General features: G+C 55.0%; 20 non-coding genes and 5 pseudogenes across 20 annotated transcripts; all 25 read left to right on the forward strand.

Annotated features, from left to right (window-relative positions):
• Positions 1-715: 715 nt before the first annotated feature.
• On the forward strand, positions 716-922 carry LOC121684044 (annotated as a pseudogene).
• A 362-nt stretch (positions 923-1,284) lies between these two features.
• On the forward strand, positions 1,285-1,398 carry LOC121679974. The gene has a single exon (XR_006021506.1). It is a non-coding gene; the product is annotated as a U5 spliceosomal RNA (small nuclear RNA).
• Positions 1,399-1,553: 155 nt separating this feature from the next.
• Positions 1,554-1,744, forward strand: LOC121680366. Its single transcript, XR_006021670.1, has one exon. It is a non-coding gene; the product is annotated as a U2 spliceosomal RNA (small nuclear RNA).
• A 362-nt stretch (positions 1,745-2,106) lies between these two features.
• Positions 2,107-2,220, forward strand: LOC121679980. The gene has a single exon (XR_006021508.1). It is a non-coding gene; the product is annotated as a U5 spliceosomal RNA (small nuclear RNA).
• A 155-nt stretch (positions 2,221-2,375) lies between these two features.
• On the forward strand, positions 2,376-2,566 carry LOC121680425. Its single transcript, XR_006021694.1, has one exon. It is a non-coding gene; the product is annotated as a U2 spliceosomal RNA (small nuclear RNA).
• Positions 2,567-2,928: 362 nt separating this feature from the next.
• On the forward strand, positions 2,929-3,042 carry LOC121679982. The gene has a single exon (XR_006021509.1). It is a non-coding gene; the product is annotated as a U5 spliceosomal RNA (small nuclear RNA).
• Positions 3,043-3,197: 155 nt separating this feature from the next.
• Positions 3,198-3,329, forward strand: LOC121684511 (annotated as a pseudogene).
• Positions 3,330-4,880: 1,551 nt separating this feature from the next.
• LOC121684049 lies at positions 4,881-5,087 on the forward strand (annotated as a pseudogene).
• A 362-nt stretch (positions 5,088-5,449) lies between these two features.
• LOC121679985 lies at positions 5,450-5,563 on the forward strand. The gene has a single exon (XR_006021510.1). It is a non-coding gene; the product is annotated as a U5 spliceosomal RNA (small nuclear RNA).
• Positions 5,564-5,718: 155 nt separating this feature from the next.
• Positions 5,719-5,909, forward strand: LOC121680477. The gene has a single exon (XR_006021719.1). It is a non-coding gene; the product is annotated as a U2 spliceosomal RNA (small nuclear RNA).
• A 362-nt stretch (positions 5,910-6,271) lies between these two features.
• Positions 6,272-6,385, forward strand: LOC121679991. The gene has a single exon (XR_006021511.1). It is a non-coding gene; the product is annotated as a U5 spliceosomal RNA (small nuclear RNA).
• A 155-nt stretch (positions 6,386-6,540) lies between these two features.
• LOC121680550 lies at positions 6,541-6,731 on the forward strand. The gene has a single exon (XR_006021735.1). It is a non-coding gene; the product is annotated as a U2 spliceosomal RNA (small nuclear RNA).
• A 362-nt stretch (positions 6,732-7,093) lies between these two features.
• LOC121679997 lies at positions 7,094-7,207 on the forward strand. The gene has a single exon (XR_006021514.1). It is a non-coding gene; the product is annotated as a U5 spliceosomal RNA (small nuclear RNA).
• Positions 7,208-9,038: 1,831 nt separating this feature from the next.
• Positions 9,039-9,231, forward strand: LOC121683759. The gene has a single exon (XR_006022901.1). It is a non-coding gene; the product is annotated as a U2 spliceosomal RNA (small nuclear RNA).
• A 354-nt stretch (positions 9,232-9,585) lies between these two features.
• On the forward strand, positions 9,586-9,699 carry LOC121679999. Its single transcript, XR_006021520.1, has one exon. It is a non-coding gene; the product is annotated as a U5 spliceosomal RNA (small nuclear RNA).
• Positions 9,700-9,854: 155 nt separating this feature from the next.
• Positions 9,855-9,966, forward strand: LOC121684546 (annotated as a pseudogene).
• Positions 9,967-11,637: 1,671 nt separating this feature from the next.
• Positions 11,638-11,818, forward strand: LOC121683886 (annotated as a pseudogene).
• Positions 11,819-12,180: 362 nt separating this feature from the next.
• Positions 12,181-12,294, forward strand: LOC121680002. The gene has a single exon (XR_006021521.1). It is a non-coding gene; the product is annotated as a U5 spliceosomal RNA (small nuclear RNA).
• Positions 12,295-12,449: 155 nt separating this feature from the next.
• Positions 12,450-12,640, forward strand: LOC121680597. The gene has a single exon (XR_006021750.1). It is a non-coding gene; the product is annotated as a U2 spliceosomal RNA (small nuclear RNA).
• A 354-nt stretch (positions 12,641-12,994) lies between these two features.
• LOC121680010 lies at positions 12,995-13,108 on the forward strand. The gene has a single exon (XR_006021523.1). It is a non-coding gene; the product is annotated as a U5 spliceosomal RNA (small nuclear RNA).
• Positions 13,109-13,263: 155 nt separating this feature from the next.
• On the forward strand, positions 13,264-13,454 carry LOC121680652. The gene has a single exon (XR_006021766.1). It is a non-coding gene; the product is annotated as a U2 spliceosomal RNA (small nuclear RNA).
• A 370-nt stretch (positions 13,455-13,824) lies between these two features.
• LOC121680015 lies at positions 13,825-13,938 on the forward strand. The gene has a single exon (XR_006021524.1). It is a non-coding gene; the product is annotated as a U5 spliceosomal RNA (small nuclear RNA).
• Positions 13,939-14,093: 155 nt separating this feature from the next.
• LOC121680693 lies at positions 14,094-14,284 on the forward strand. Its single transcript, XR_006021781.1, has one exon. It is a non-coding gene; the product is annotated as a U2 spliceosomal RNA (small nuclear RNA).
• A 361-nt stretch (positions 14,285-14,645) lies between these two features.
• LOC121680023 lies at positions 14,646-14,759 on the forward strand. Its single transcript, XR_006021528.1, has one exon. It is a non-coding gene; the product is annotated as a U5 spliceosomal RNA (small nuclear RNA).
• A 155-nt stretch (positions 14,760-14,914) lies between these two features.
• LOC121680755 lies at positions 14,915-15,105 on the forward strand. Its single transcript, XR_006021810.1, has one exon. It is a non-coding gene; the product is annotated as a U2 spliceosomal RNA (small nuclear RNA).
• The last annotated feature ends 793 nt before the right edge of the window (positions 15,106-15,898 follow it).

Below are 15,898 nucleotides of genomic sequence, written 5' to 3' on the forward strand. Positions count from 1 at the left end.
CTACCGCTAGGCCGCATGGCAGCCAAGATGGCCGCCCAGAGGTCGGAGGGACGGCGGGGTCGAAGGGCAGGCTGGGCGTGGCCACGGAGAGGGTCGGGGTGTCGAGCTGGGCGGAGGCAACAGCCTCCCAGGAAGAGGAGATGGCGGAGCTGGCGATGGTGTCTGGGAAGCGCCCCCTGGAGGGTGGAGGTCCGGTGAGTGCTCCGGTGCGGCGTCAGCGGCCGGGGGAGGGGGTGGCGGCCTTCGGACGCTCCCTGCCCCTGGTGGCTGAGGTGGGGACTACGGGCGAGTCGACGGAGCTGGAGTCGGAGGAGTCGGTGGATTCGGTGGAGCTGGCGACGGAGAGGCGGACCGCAGGACGGGGGAGTCGCCCCCCTCCTGCCCAGATTGCTGGATGGGATGTGGACAGTTTGAAGCGAACTATGGGCATGGACTAGTGGGGAAGCGCATGTTGGGTGGTTTTTTGGGGAGGATTAAAGATGGAGTTGGGGCTGAGAGAGTGTTTGGTTGATGGGTCTGAGTGTATAATGCTCTTGTTTGTAGGTTGGTTTTATGTTTGTGTGTCTGGCCTTCGGGCTTTTTATTTTGGGGGGCCCCCTAGGGGGGCTGGCCCTTGCCCGGGCTAGGTCCCGGTGTCTATGCTGGTTTTTGTATTTTTTTTAAATTTTGGATTTTCTTTCTGGTAATTTTGGTTGTCCATGGGGGACATACTTGTATGATTGTTTAATTTGGGTTATGCAATAAACGAATATAAAAAAAAAAAAAAAAATCTGTTCTTATCAGTTTAATATCTGATACGTCCTCTACCCGAGGACCATATATTAATCTGATTTTTGGAACAGGGAGACGGAAGAGGGGCTTGCTCCGTCCGCTCCACGCATCGACCCGGTATTGCAGCGACTCCGGGAACGGTGCACATTCCTTTGACTGTGTAAGAAAAGAACCAACCCAGTGGAACTGACTGACTGACTGACTGACTGACTGACTGACTGACTGTGATGAAATCCTCCTTAGCAGAGCAGACGCAGCAGCAGGAGTCCTTGCCAGGTGTTTTGGCCAACCGCGCCACCTCCCTTTTCGGCCCCTTTTGGGTTTTCCCGCCCTTTTACTCTTTTTTTTTTTTTTTTTTTTTTTTTTTTTTTTTTTTTTTTTTTTTACACATTTAAATTTAAAGGGGATGTTGATACTGCAGTCTTGTTGCCACTGGGCAACGCCTTGGAGTCACCCTCACGTCCACGACCGGCGCCGTTCATGCTCTCCGTCCGGCGTGCCCTGTGGCAGCCATCGCTCGGGTTTCTCTTCATCTCGTACAAATCTTTCGCCTTTTACTAAAGATTTCCGTGGAGGGGAACTGCCCCGAGTTTACGGTATTTTTGGAAGCTCTGCTTCGGCGGAGCTGCACCTGCCTGTCCAAAGTCAAGCGTCGTGGTGTTTTGTTTTGCGGCGGCGGCGGCGGCGGCGGTCCGCTTTTGCTGGCCCCGCCTCCCCCCGTAACCATGTGAGCGCGGGGGGCGTCGCTAGAGGGGCCGCCGCACCCCGTGCAGTTGTGGGGTATCGCTTCTCGGCCTTTTGGCTAAGATCAAGTGTAGTATCTGTTCTTATCAGTTTAATATCTGATACGTCCTCTACCCGAGGACCATATATTAATCTGATTTTTGGAACAGGGAGACGGAAGAGGGGCTTGCTCCGTCCGCTCCACGCATCGACCCGGTATTGCAGCGACTCCGGGAACGGTGCACATTCCTTTGACTGTGTAAGAAAAGAACCAACCCAGTGGAACTGACTGACTGACTGACTGACTGACTGACTGACTGACTGTGATGAAATCCTCCTTAGCAGAGCAGACGCAGCAGCAGGAGTCCTTGCCAGGTGTTTTGGCCAACCGCGCCACCTCCCTTTTCGGCCCCTTTTGGGTTTTCCCGCCCTTTTACTCTTTTTTTTTTTTTTTTTTTTTTTTTTTTTTTTTTTTTTTTTTTTTACACATTTAAATTTAAAGGGGATGTTGATACTGCAGTCTTGTTGCCACTGGGCAACGCCTTGGAGTCACCCTCACGTCCACGACCGGCGCCGTTCATGCTCTCCGTCCGGCGTGCCCTGTGGCAGCCATCGCTCGGGTTTCTCTTCATCTCGTACAAATCTTTCGCCTTTTACTAAAGATTTCCGTGGAGGGGAACTGCCCCGAGTTTACGGTATTTTTGGAAGCTCTGCTTCGGCGGAGCTGCACCTGCCTGTCCAAAGTCAAGCGTCGTGGTGTTTTGTTTTGCGGCGGCGGCGGCGGCGGCGGTCCGCTTTTGCTGGCCCCGCCTCCCCCCGTAACCATGTGAGCGCGGGGGGCGTCGCTAGAGGGGCCGCCGCACCCCGTGCAGTTGTGGGGTATCGCTTCTCGGCCTTTTGGCTAAGATCAAGTGTAGTATCTGTTCTTATCAGTTTAATATCTGATACGTCCTCTACCCGAGGACCATATATTAATCTGATTTTTGGAACAGGGAGACGGAAGAGGGGCTTGCTCCGTCCGCTCCACGCATCGACCCGGTATTGCAGCGACTCCGGGAACGGTGCACATTCCTTTGACTGTGTAAGAAAAGAACCAACCCAGTGGAACTGACTGACTGACTGACTGACTGACTGACTGACTGACTGTGATGAAATCCTCCTTAGCAGAGCAGACGCAGCAGCAGGAGTCCTTGCCAGGTGTTTTGGCCAACCGCGCCACCTCCCTTTTCGGCCCCTTTTGGGTTTTCCCGCCCTTTTACTCTTTTTTTTTTTTTTTTTTTTTTTTTTTTTTTTTTTTTTTTTTTTTACACATTTAAATTTAAAGGGGATGTTGATACTGCAGTCTTGTTGCCACTGGGCAACGCCTTGGAGTCACCCTCACGTCCACGACCGGCGCCGTTCATGCTCTCCGTCCGGCGTGCCCTGTGGCAGCCATCGCTCGGGTTTCTCTTCATCTCGTACAAATCTTTCGCCTTTTACTAAAGATTTCCGTGGAGGGGAACTGCCCCGAGTTTACGGTATTTTTGGAAGCTCTGCTTCGGCGGAGCTGCACCTGCCTGTCCAAAGTCAAGCGTCGTGGTGTTTTGTTTTGCGGCGGCGGCGGCGGCGGCGGTCCGCTTTTGCTGGCCCCGCCTCCCCCCGTAACCATGTGAGCGCGGGGGGCGTCGCTAGAGGGGCCGCCGCACCCCGTGCAGTTGTGGGGTATCGCTTCTCGGCCTTTTGGCTAAGATCAAGTGTAGTATCTGTTCTTATCCACGGGGATTACCCGAGGCAGCGATGGTGGACGTAGTGGACGAGGGGAAGGGGATACCGAGGCAGGCTATCCGGTACCTGATCCCGGAGGCAAGGAGAGCGGAGTTGGACCGGGCGGGATTTGGAGAGGTGATTCTCAAGGGCGTGTTGGGATTATCGGGAGACGATGTGCTGTGCCTGCAGGACTACCCGGCGATGGGGTGGCATGATGTCACCTTTAAGACGGAGGAGGACCTGCGCGTCGCCTACGGGAAGGGGAATGATGACGTACGGATTACAGGGATCAAGCGCAGGAGATGGAACGATATCAGTACGGTGGTGGTGCAGGTGTTCAACCCGCACGTGTTGGAGCCGGACTTGCGGTGGTTCCTGAGCCGGTATTGCAGCGCGGTGACTAAGGGGCAGAAGGTCGTGGACGCTAACGGATTTTGGACTGGAAAGTGGAGGTACAGTGTGTGTTTTCGTGTTTCTGGGGGCCGCCAGCTGCGGCCTCCACATTTGTTTGCTCTGGGGTCGGACCGTGGGAGGGTGTTTTTGCCGGACTTGCCAAATGTTTGTTGGGGATGTGGGGAAGAGGGACACCTGAGGAGTGAATGTGTTGCGCAGCGGTGTATTCGTTGTGGGGTGGTGGGGCATTTGGTGAAGGACTGCGGGGAGAAAAGGGAGTGTTCACTGTGCAGGGCTAAGGATCACCTCTTTCGGAGGTGCCCCAAGAGACAGAGCTATGCGGGAGCGGTGGTGGGACAATCTGGTGGTGGGAGGGTTTCTGTTTCCCCCGCAGGGGCTCCTGTGGTGGCTGGTGTGTTGGAGCGGAGGTCGACTGGACTGGCGGTGGCTGGTACGAGTGGAGTAACGGGAGCTGCAGTGTCTGCTGGTGGTGCGGGAGCTGGGCCGCATGGTGGCTGCCGGGTGGCTACGGCTACCGCTAGGCCGCATGGCAGCCAAGATGGCCGCCCAGAGGTCGGAGGGACGGCGGGGTCGAAGGGCAGGCTGGGCGTGGCCACGGAGAGGGTCGGGGTGTCGAGCTGGGCGGAGGCAACAGCCTCCCAGGAAGAGGAGATGGCGGAGCTGGCGATGGTGTCTGGGAAGCGCCCCCTGGAGGGTGGAGGTCCGGTGAGTGCTCCGGTGCGGCGTCAGCGGCCGGGGGAGGGGGTGGCGGCCTTCGGACGCTCCCTGCCCCTGGTGGCTGAGGTGGGGACTACGGGCGAGTCGACGGAGCTGGAGTCGGAGGAGTCGGTGGATTCGGTGGAGCTGGCGACGGAGAGGCGGACCGCAGGACGGGGGAGTCGCCCCCCTCCTGCCCAGATTGCTGGATGGGATGTGGACAGTTTGAAGCGAACTATGGGCATGGACTAGTGGGGAAGCGCATGTTGGGTGGTTTTTTGGGGAGGATTAAAGATGGAGTTGGGGCTGAGAGAGTGTTTGGTTGATGGGTCTGAGTGTATAATGCTCTTGTTTGTAGGTTGGTTTTATGTTTGTGTGTCTGGCCTTCGGGCTTTTTATTTTGGGGGGCCCCCTAGGGGGGCTGGCCCTTGCCCGGGCTAGGTCCCGGTGTCTATGCTGGTTTTTGTATTTTTTTTAAATTTTGGATTTTCTTTCTGGTAATTTTGGTTGTCCATGGGGGACATACTTGTATGATTGTTTAATTTGGGTTATGCAATAAACGAATATAAAAAAAAAAAAAAAAATCTGTTCTTATCAGTTTAATATCTGATACGTCCTCTACCCGAGGACCATATATTAATCTGATTTTTGGAACAGGGAGACGGAAGAGGGGCTTGCTCCGTCCGCTCCACGCATCGACCCGGTATTGCAGCGACTCCGGGAACGGTGCACATTCCTTTGACTGTGTAAGAAAAGAACCAACCCAGTGGAACTGACTGACTGACTGACTGACTGACTGACTGACTGACTGTGATGAAATCCTCCTTAGCAGAGCAGACGCAGCAGCAGGAGTCCTTGCCAGGTGTTTTGGCCAACCGCGCCACCTCCCTTTTCGGCCCCTTTTGGGTTTTCCCGCCCTTTTACTCTTTTTTTTTTTTTTTTTTTTTTTTTTTTTTTTTTTTTTTTTTTTTACACATTTAAATTTAAAGGGGATGTTGATACTGCAGTCTTGTTGCCACTGGGCAACGCCTTGGAGTCACCCTCACGTCCACGACCGGCGCCGTTCATGCTCTCCGTCCGGCGTGCCCTGTGGCAGCCATCGCTCGGGTTTCTCTTCATCTCGTACAAATCTTTCGCCTTTTACTAAAGATTTCCGTGGAGGGGAACTGCCCCGAGTTTACGGTATTTTTGGAAGCTCTGCTTCGGCGGAGCTGCACCTGCCTGTCCAAAGTCAAGCGTCGTGGTGTTTTGTTTTGCGGCGGCGGCGGCGGCGGCGGTCCGCTTTTGCTGGCCCCGCCTCCCCCCGTAACCATGTGAGCGCGGGGGGCGTCGCTAGAGGGGCCGCCGCACCCCGTGCAGTTGTGGGGTATCGCTTCTCGGCCTTTTGGCTAAGATCAAGTGTAGTATCTGTTCTTATCAGTTTAATATCTGATACGTCCTCTACCCGAGGACCATATATTAATCTGATTTTTGGAACAGGGAGACGGAAGAGGGGCTTGCTCCGTCCGCTCCACGCATCGACCCGGTATTGCAGCGACTCCGGGAACGGTGCACATTCCTTTGACTGTGTAAGAAAAGAACCAACCCAGTGGAACTGACTGACTGACTGACTGACTGACTGACTGACTGACTGTGATGAAATCCTCCTTAGCAGAGCAGACGCAGCAGCAGGAGTCCTTGCCAGGTGTTTTGGCCAACCGCGCCACCTCCCTTTTCGGCCCCTTTTGGGTTTTCCCGCCCTTTTACTCTTTTTTTTTTTTTTTTTTTTTTTTTTTTTTTTTTTTTTTTTTTTTACACATTTAAATTTAAAGGGGATGTTGATACTGCAGTCTTGTTGCCACTGGGCAACGCCTTGGAGTCACCCTCACGTCCACGACCGGCGCCGTTCATGCTCTCCGTCCGGCGTGCCCTGTGGCAGCCATCGCTCGGGTTTCTCTTCATCTCGTACAAATCTTTCGCCTTTTACTAAAGATTTCCGTGGAGGGGAACTGCCCCGAGTTTACGGTATTTTTGGAAGCTCTGCTTCGGCGGAGCTGCACCTGCCTGTCCAAAGTCAAGCGTCGTGGTGTTTTGTTTTGCGGCGGCGGCGGCGGCGGCGGTCCGCTTTTGCTGGCCCCGCCTCCCCCCGTAACCATGTGAGCGCGGGGGGCGTCGCTAGAGGGGCCGCCGCACCCCGTGCAGTTGTGGGGTATCGCTTCTCGGCCTTTTGGCTAAGATCAAGTGTAGTATCTGTTCTTATCAGTTTAATATCTGATACGTCCTCTACCCGAGGACCATATATTAATCTGATTTTTGGAACAGGGAGACGGAAGAGGGGCTTGCTCCGTCCGCTCCACGCATCGACCCGGTATTGCAGCGACTCCGGGAACGGTGCACATTCCTTTGACTGTGTAAGAAAAGAACCAACCCAGTGGAACTGACTGACTGACTGACTGACTGACTGACTGACTGACTGTGATGAAATCCTCCTTAGCAGAGCAGACGCAGCAGCAGGAGTCCTTGCCAGGTGTTTTGGCCAACCGCGCCACCTCCCTTTTCGGCCCCTTTTGGGTTTTCCCGCCCTTTTACTCTTTTTTTTTTTTTTTTTTTTTTTTTTTTTTTTTTTTTTTTTTTTTACACATTTAAATTTAAAGGGGATGTTGATACTGCAGTCTTGTTGCCACTGGGCAACGCCTTGGAGTCACCCTCACGTCCACGACCGGCGCCGTTCATGCTCTCCGTCCGGCGTGCCCTGTGGCAGCCATCGCTCGGGTTTCTCTTCATCTCGTACAAATCTTTCGCCTTTTACTAAAGATTTCCGTGGAGGGGAACTGCCCCGAGTTTACGGTATTTTTGGAAGCTCTGCTTCGGCGGAGCTGCACCTGCCTGTCCAAAGTCAAGCGTCGTGGTGTTTTGTTTTGCGGCGGCGGCGGCGGCGGCGGTCCGCTTTTGCTGGCCCCGCCTCCCCCCGTAACCATGTGAGCGCGGGGGGCGTCGCTAGAGGGGCCGCCGCACCCCGTGCAGTTGTGGGGTATCGCTTCTCGGCCTTTTGGCTAAGATCAAGTGTTCTTACACACGAGGATTATCCGAGGCAGCGATGTTGGACGAGATAGAGGCAACTAAGGGGATACCAAGGTATGCGATCCGCTACCTGATCCCGGAGACGAGGAGGGCAGAGCTGGATCGGGCTGGTTTCGGAGAGGTCATTCTCAAGGGCGTGTTGGGATTGTCGGGAGCGGACGTGCTCTGCCTGCAGGATTACCCGGCGGTGGGGCAGCACGACGTCACGTTTAAGACGGAGGAGGACCTGCGCGTGGCGTACGGGAAGGGGAAAGGAGATGCACGGATCGTGGGGATTAAGCGCGTGGTGTGGAGCGCAGCCAACGCGGTCGTGGTGCAGATGTTCAACCCGCACGTGTTGGAGCTGGATGTCCGGGGGTTCCTGAGCCGGTACTGCAGCTTGGTGTCAACGGGGCAGAAGGTCATGGACGGCAATGGATTTTGGACTGGAAAGTGGAGGTACAGTGTGCGGTTTCGTACTTCTGGGGAGGGCCGCCAGCTGCGGCCTCCACATTTGTTTGCTCTGGGGACGGATCGCGGGAGGGTGTTTTTACCAGACTTGCCGACTGTTTGTTGGGGATGTGGGGAAGAGGGGCACTTGAGGAGTGAATGTGTTGCGCAGCGGTGTGTGCGTTGTGGGGTGGTGGGGCATGTGGTGAAGAACTGTGGGGAGAGAAGGGAGTGTTCTTTGTGTGGGGCCAAGGATCACCTCTTTCTGAGGTGCCCTAAGAGACAGAGCTATGCGGGAGCAGTTTTGGGGCTGTCTGGTGGTGGGGGGGTTTCTGTTTCCCCCGCAGGGGCTCCTCTGATGACTGGTGCGCTGGAGAGGAGGTCGACGGGTCCGGTGACGGCTGGTGTGAGCGGAGCGAAGGGAGCTGCAGTATCTGCTGGAGGAGCGGGAGCGGTGGCTGGTGCGAGTGGAGTGACGGGAGCTGCAGTATCTGCTGGAGGAGCTGGAGCGGGGCCGCATGGTGGCTGCCTGGTGGCTACGGCTACCGCTAGGCCGCATGGCAGCCAAGATGGCCGCCCAGAGGTCGGAGGGTCGGCGGGGTCGAAGGGCAGGCCGGGCGTGGCCACGGAGAGGGTCGGGGTGTCGAGCTGGGCGGAGGCAACAGCCTCCCAGGAAGAGGAGATGGCGGAGCTGGCGATGGTGTCTGGGAAGCGCCCCCTGGAGGGTGGAGGTCTGGCGAGTGCTCCGGTGCGGCGTCAGCGGCCGGGGGAGGGGGTGGCGGCCTTTGGACGCTCCCTGCCCCTGGTGGCTGAGTTGGGGACTACGGGCGAGTCGGCGGAGCTGGAGTTGGAGGAGTCGATGGATTCGGTGGAGTCGGTGACGGAGAGGCGGACCGCAGGACGGGGGAGTCGCCCCCCTCCTGAGCAGATTGCTGGATGGGATGTGGACAGTTTGAAGAGGACTATGGGCATGGATTAGTGGGTTACTGGTGGTGGGTTTGTGTAATTAACTGTGTAATGGTGATGTAAGTGGGTGGGGGGGTGGGTTTTGTGTTAGGGGGTTGCTTTTGGCTGGGCCTGCGCGCCCGAGTCGTTCTCAAAGGGGCATTTGTGCCCGTATGTTGCAGCCTTTCTTTTTTCTCTTTTTCTTTTTCCCTGCTTTCTGAATTCTTCATGTTCTGGCTGTAACTATGCTTTGTATATTTTGATCTGGTATGAATAAACTTCAATACAAAAAAATCTGTTCTTATCAGTTTAATATCTGATACGTCCTCTACCCGAGGACCATATATTAATCTGATTTTTGGAACAGGGAGACGGAAGAGGGGCTTGCTCCGTCCGCTCCACGCATCGACCCGGTATTGCAGCGACTCCGGGAACGGTGCACATTCCTTTGACTGTGTAAGAAAAGAACCAACCCAGTGGAACTGACTGACTGACTGACTGACTGACTGACTGTGATGAAATCCTCCTTAGCAGAGCAGACGCAGCAGCAGGAGTCCTTGCCAGGTGTTTTGGCCAACCGCGCCACCTCCCTTTTCGGCCCCTTTTGGGTTTTCCCGCCCTTTTACTCTTTTTTTTTTTTTTTTTTTTTTTTTTTTTTTTTTTTTTTTTTTTTACACATTTAAATTTAAAGGGGATGTTGATACTGCAGTCTTGTTGCCACTGGGCAACGCCTTGGAGTCACCCTCACGTCCACGACCGGCGCCGTTCATGCTCTCCGTCCGGCGTGCCCTGTGGCAGCCATCGCTCGGGTTTCTCTTCATCTCGTACAAATCTTTCGCCTTTTACTAAAGATTTCCGTGGAGGGGAACTGCCCCGAGTTTACGGTATTTTTGGAAGCTCTGCTTCGGCGGAGCTGCACCTGCCTGTCCAAAGTCAAGCGTCGTGGTGTTTTGTTTTGCGGCGGCGGCGGCGGCGGCGGTCCGCTTTTGCTGGCCCCGCCTCCCCCCGTAACCATGTGAGCGCGGGGGGCGTCGCTAGAGGGGCCGCCGCACCCCGTGCAGTTGTGGGGTATCGCTTCTCGGCCTTTTGGCTAAGATCAAGTGTAGTATCTGTTCTTATCCACTGGGATTACCCGAGGCAGCGATGGTGGACAAGTTGGCCGAGATGAAGGGGATACCGAAGCAGGCGATCCGGTTCCTGATCCCGGAGGAGAGGAGGGCGGAGATGGACCGGGCTGGATTTGGAGAGGTTGTTCTCAAGGGCGTGTTGGGATTATCGGGAGCCGAGGTGCTGTGCCTGCAGGACTACCCGGAGAAGGGGTGGCATGACGTCACCTTCAGGACGGAGGAGGACCTGCGCGTCGCCTATGGGAGGGGGTATGGTGACGCTCGGGTTACGGGGATCAGGCGCGTGGAGTGGAATTCGATCAACACGGTGGTGGTGCAGGTGTTCAACCCGCACGTGCTGGGGCAGGACTTGCGGTGGTTCCTGAGCCGATATTGCAGCGTGGTGTCACAAGGGGAGAAGATCTTGGATGCCAACGGATTTTGGACTGGAAAGTGGAGGTACAGTGTGCGTTTTCGTATCTCTGCGGAGGGTCGCCAGCTGCGGCCTCCGCATTTGTTTGCTCTGGGGTCGGATCGAGGGAGGGTGTTTTTGCCGGACTTGCCGACTGTTTGTTGGGGATGCGGGGAAGAGGGACACTGGAGGAGTGATTGTGTTGCGCAGCGGTGTGTTCGTTGTGGGGCGGTGGGGCATGTGGTGAAAGACTGTGGGGAGAGAAGGGAGTGTTCACTATGTGAGGCTAAGGATCACCTCTTTTTGAGGTGCCCTAGGAGACAGAGCTATGCGGGAGCGGTGGTGGGGTTATCTGGTGGTGGTGGGAGGGTTTCTGTTTCCCACACAGGGGCTCCTTTGGTGACTGGAGAGTTGGAGCGGAGGTCGACGGGACTAGCGGTGGCTGGTGCGAGTGGAGTAAAGGGAACTGCAGTGTCTGCTGGTGGAGCGGGAGCTGGGCCGCATGGTGGCAGCCTGGTGGCTACGGCTACCGCTAGGCCGCATGGCAGCCAAGATGGCCGCCCAGAGGTCGGAGGGACGGCGGGGTCGAAGGGCAGGCCGGGCGTGGCTATGGAGAGGGTTGGGACGCTGAACTGGGCGGAGGCAACGGCCTCCCAGGACGAGGAGATGGCGGAACTGGCGATGGTGTCTGGGAAGCGCCCCCTGGAGGGTGGAGGTCCGGAGAGTGTTCCGGCGCGGCGTCAGCGGCCGGGGGAGGGGGTGGCGGCCTGTGATCGCTCCCTGCCCCCGGAGGCTGAGTCAGGAACTACGGGCGAGTTGGTGGGGCTGGAGTCGGAGGAGTCGGCGGATTCAGAGGAGTCGGTGACGGAGGGGCGGACTGCAGGTCGGGGGAGGCGCCCCCCCCCCCCTGCCCAGCTTGCTGGGTGGGATGTGGACAGTTTGAAGCGGACTATGGGCATGGACTAGTGGGGAAGTGCATATTGTGCTGTTTTGGGGGAGGATTAAAGATGGATCTGGGGTTGGGAAAGTGTTGTTTGGGGGATGGGTTTGAGTGTATAATGCCCTTGTTAGTAGGGAGGGTTTTGTTTATCTGTGTGGGTTTGGGGGGAGGCTTGTGGGGATTGGGGGGTTTGTGATGTTCTGCTGTGTGGACTTGGGTTTATGTTTGTTTGTCTGGCCTTCGGGCCTTTTATTTTGGGGGGCCCCCTAGGGGGGCTGGCCCTTGCCCGGGCTAGGTCCCGGTGGCTATTCTGGGTTTGTATTTTTGGTTTTCCTTTCTGGTAATTTTTGGTCGTCCACGGGGGACGTATTTGTATGGTTGTTTAAGCTTTGGTTATGTAATAAACATTATTATGGAAAAAAATCTGTTCTTATCAGTTTAATATCTGATACGTCCTCTACCCGAGGACCATATATTAATCTGATTTTTGGAACAGGGAGACGGAAGAGGGGCTTGCTCCGTCCGCTCCACGCATCGACCCGGTATTGCAGCGACTCCGGGAACGGTGCACATTCCTTTGACTGTGTAAGAAAAGAACCAACCCAGTGGAACTGACTGACTGACTGACTGACTGACTGACTGACTGACTGTGATGAAATCCTCCTTAGCAGAGCAGACGCAGCAGCAGGAGTCCTTGCCAGGTGTTTTGGCCAACCGCGCCACCTCCCTTTTCGGCCCCTTTTGGGTTTTCCCGCCCTTTTACTCTTTTTTTTTTTTTTTTTTTTTTTTTTTTTTTTTTTTTTTTTTTTTACACATTTAAATTTAAAGGGGATGTTGATACTGCAGTCTTGTTGCCACTGGGCAACGCCTTGGAGTCACCCTCACGTCCACGACCGGCGCCGTTCATGCTCTCCGTCCGGCGTGCCCTGTGGCAGCCATCGCTCGGGTTTCTCTTCATCTCGTACAAATCTTTCGCCTTTTACTAAAGATTTCCGTGGAGGGGAACTGCCCCGAGTTTACGGTATTTTTGGAAGCTCTGCTTCGGCGGAGCTGCACCTGCCTGTCCAAAGTCAAGCGTCGTGGTGTTTTGTTTTGCGGCGGCGGCGGCGGCGGCGGTCCGCTTTTGCTGGCCCCGCCTCCCCCCGTAACCATGTGAGCGCGGGGGGCGTCGCTAGAGGGGCCGCCGCACCCCGTGCAGTTGTGGGGTATCGCTTCTCGGCCTTTTGGCTAAGATCAAGTGTAGTATCTGTTCTTATCAGTTTAATATCTGATACGTCCTCTACCCGAGGACCATATATTAATCTGATTTTTGGAACAGGGAGACGGAAGAGGGGCTTGCTCCGTCCGCTCCACGCATCGACCCGGTATTGCAGCGACTCCGGGAACGGTGCACATTCCTTTGACTGTGTAAGAAAAGAACCAACCCAGTGGAACTGACTGACTGACTGACTGACTGACTGACTGTGATGAAATCCTCCTTAGCAGAGCAGACGCAGCAGCAGGAGTCCTTGCCAGGTGTTTTGGCCAACCGCGCCACCTCCCTTTTCGGCCCCTTTTGGGTTTTCCCGCCCTTTTACTCTTTTTTTTTTTTTTTTTTTTTTTTTTTTTTTTTTTTTTTTTTTTTACACATTTAAATTTAAAGGGGATGTTGATACTGCAGTCTTGTTGCCACTGGGCAACGCCTTGGAGTCACCCTCACGTCCACGACCGGCGCCGTTCATGCTCTCCGTCCGGCGTGCCCTGTGGCAGCCATCGCTCGGGTTTCTCTTCATCTCGTACAAATCTTTCGCCTTTTACTAAAGATTTCCGTGGAGGGGAACTGCCCCGAGTTTACGGTATTTTTGGAAGCTCTGCTTCGGCGGAGCTGCACCTGCCTGTCCAAAGTCAAGCGTCGTGGTGTTTTGTTTTGCGGCGGCGGCGGCGGCGGCGGTCCGCTTTTGCTGGCCCCGCCTCCCCCCGTAACCATGTGAGCGCGGGGGGCGTCGCTAGAGGGGCCGCCGCACCCCGTGCAGTTGTGGGGTATCGCTTCTCGGCCTTTTGGCTAAGATCAAGTGTAGTATCTGTTCTTATCAGTTTAATATCTGATACGTCCTCTACCCGAGGACCATATATTAATCTGATTTTTGGAACAGGGAGACGGAAGAGGGGCTTGCTCCGTCCGCTCCACGCATCGACCCGGTATTGCAGCGACTCCGGGAACGGTGCACATTCCTTTGACTGTGTAAGAAAAGAACCAACCCAGTGGAACTGACTGACTGACTGACTGACTGACTGACTGACTGACTGACTGTGATGAAATCCTCCTTAGCAGAGCAGACGCAGCAGCAGGAGTCCTTGCCAGGTGTTTTGGCCAACCGCGCCACCTCCCTTTTCGGCCCCTTTTGGGTTTTCCCGCCCTTTTACTCTTTTTTTTTTTTTTTTTTTTTTTTTTTTTTTTTTTTTTTTTTTTTTTTTACACATTTAAATTTAAAGGGGATGTTGATACTGCAGTCTTGTTGCCACTGGGCAACGCCTTGGAGTCACCCTCACGTCCACGACCGGCGCCGTTCATGCTCTCCGTCCGGCGTGCCCTGTGGCAGCCATCGCTCGGGTTTCTCTTCATCTCGTACAAATCTTTCGCCTTTTACTAAAGATTTCCGTGGAGGGGAACTGCCCCGAGTTTACGGTATTTTTGGAAGCTCTGCTTCGGCGGAGCTGCACCTGCCTGTCCAAAGTCAAGCGTCGTGGTGTTTTGTTTTGCGGCGGCGGCGGCGGCGGCGGTCCGCTTTTGCTGGCCCCGCCTCCCCCCGTAACCATGTGAGCGCGGGGGGCGTCGCTAGAGGGGCCGCCGCACCCCGTGCAGTTGTGGGGTATCGCTTCTCGGCCTTTTGGCTAAGATCAAGTGTAGTATCTGTTCTTATCAGTTTAATATCTGATACGTCCTCTACCCGAGGACCATATATTAATCTGATTTTTGGAACAGGGAGACGGAAGAGGGGCTTGCTCCGTCCGCTCCACGCATCGACCCGGTATTGCAGCGACTCCGGGAACGGTGCACATTCCTTTGACTGTGTAAGAAAAGAACCAACCCAGTGGAACTGACTGACTGACTGACTGACTGACTGACTGACTGACTGTGATGAAATCCTCCTTAGCAGAGCAGACGCAGCAGCAGGAGTCCTTGCCAGGTGTTTTGGCCAACCGCGCCACCTCCCTTTTCGGCCCCTTTTGGGTTTTCCCGCCCTTTTACTCTTTTTTTTTTTTTTTTTTTTTTTTTTTTTTTTTTTTTTTTTTTTACACATTTAAATTTAAAGGGGATGTTGATACTGCAGTCTTGTTGCCACTGGGCAACGCCTTGGAGTCACCCTCACGTCCACGACCGGCGCCGTTCATGCTCTCCGTCCGGCGTGCCCTGTGGCAGCCATCGCTCGGGTTTCTCTTCATCTCGTACAAATCTTTCGCCTTTTACTAAAGATTTCCGTGGAGGGGAACTGCCCCGAGTTTACGGTATTTTTGGAAGCTCTGCTTCGGCGGAGCTGCACCTGCCTGTCCAAAGTCAAGCGTCGTGGTGTTTTGTTTTGCGGCGGCGGCGGCGGCGGCGGTCCGCTTTTGCTGGCCCCGCCTCCCCCCGTAACCATGTGAGCGCGGGGGGCGTCGCTAGAGGGGCCGCCGCACCCCGTGCAGTTGTGGGGTATCGCTTCTCGGCCTTTTGGCTAAGATCAAGTGTAGTATCTGTTCTTATCAGTTTAATATCTGATACGTCCTCTACCCGAGGACCATATATTAATCTGATTTTTGGAACAGGGAGACGGAAGAGGGGCTTGCTCCGTCCGCTCCACGCATCGACCCGGTATTGCAGCGACTCCGGGAACGGTGCACATTCCTTTGACTGTGTAAGAAAAGAACCAACCCAGTGGAACTGACTGACTGACTGACTGACTGACTGACTGACTGACTGTGATGAAATCCTCCTTAGCAGAGCAGACGCAGCAGCAGGAGTCCTTGCCAGGTGTTTTGGCCAACCGCGCCACCTCCCTTTTCGGCCCCTTTTGGGTTTTCCCGCCCTTTTACTCTTTTTTTTTTTTTTTTTTTTTTTTTTTTTTTTTTTTTTTTTTTTTTACACATTTAAATTTAAAGGGGATGTTGATACTGCAGTCTTGTTGCCACTGGGCAACGCCTTGGAGTCACCCTCACGTCCACGACCGGCGCCGTTCATGCTCTCCGTCCGGCGTGCCCTGTGGCAGCCATCGCTCGGGTTTCTCTTCATCTCGTACAAATCTTCGAGCATGGAAAAGGAGAGAGCGACGGTGTCGGCCTTTAAGGTGCGACTAAAAAATACGGTCAGGATCGAGCTTACTAAGGATGCAGCAGCGGCAGTTCGGGATAGGTTTAGGCAGTTCTTCATCACCTCGGTGATTCTTCGGGAGACGTTTGGCCTGAGTCCTAGGGAGGTTTTCTGCGTCCAGCCGGTGGTGAGCCAAGGTTTTTTTGATTTATCTTTTTTTGATCTGCGGAAGTGTCGGAGTTTTCAGGAGGAGTGGAGGGCGAAGGAGGACCTGCCGGCGCTCCAGGGGTTGCGGCTGGTGCCCCTGTTTCAACAGGAGTTCATACCGCTGACAATCCACCTGTACAACCCTTTCGTCCCGGACGAGGATGTCGAGGCGTTCCTAAGGACCC

The sequence above is a fragment of the Alosa sapidissima genome, chromosome 1, assembly GCF_018492685.1.
Source record: "Alosa sapidissima isolate fAloSap1 chromosome 1, fAloSap1.pri, whole genome shotgun sequence".
Classification (NCBI taxonomy): Eukaryota; Metazoa; Chordata; class Actinopteri; order Clupeiformes; family Clupeidae; genus Alosa; species Alosa sapidissima.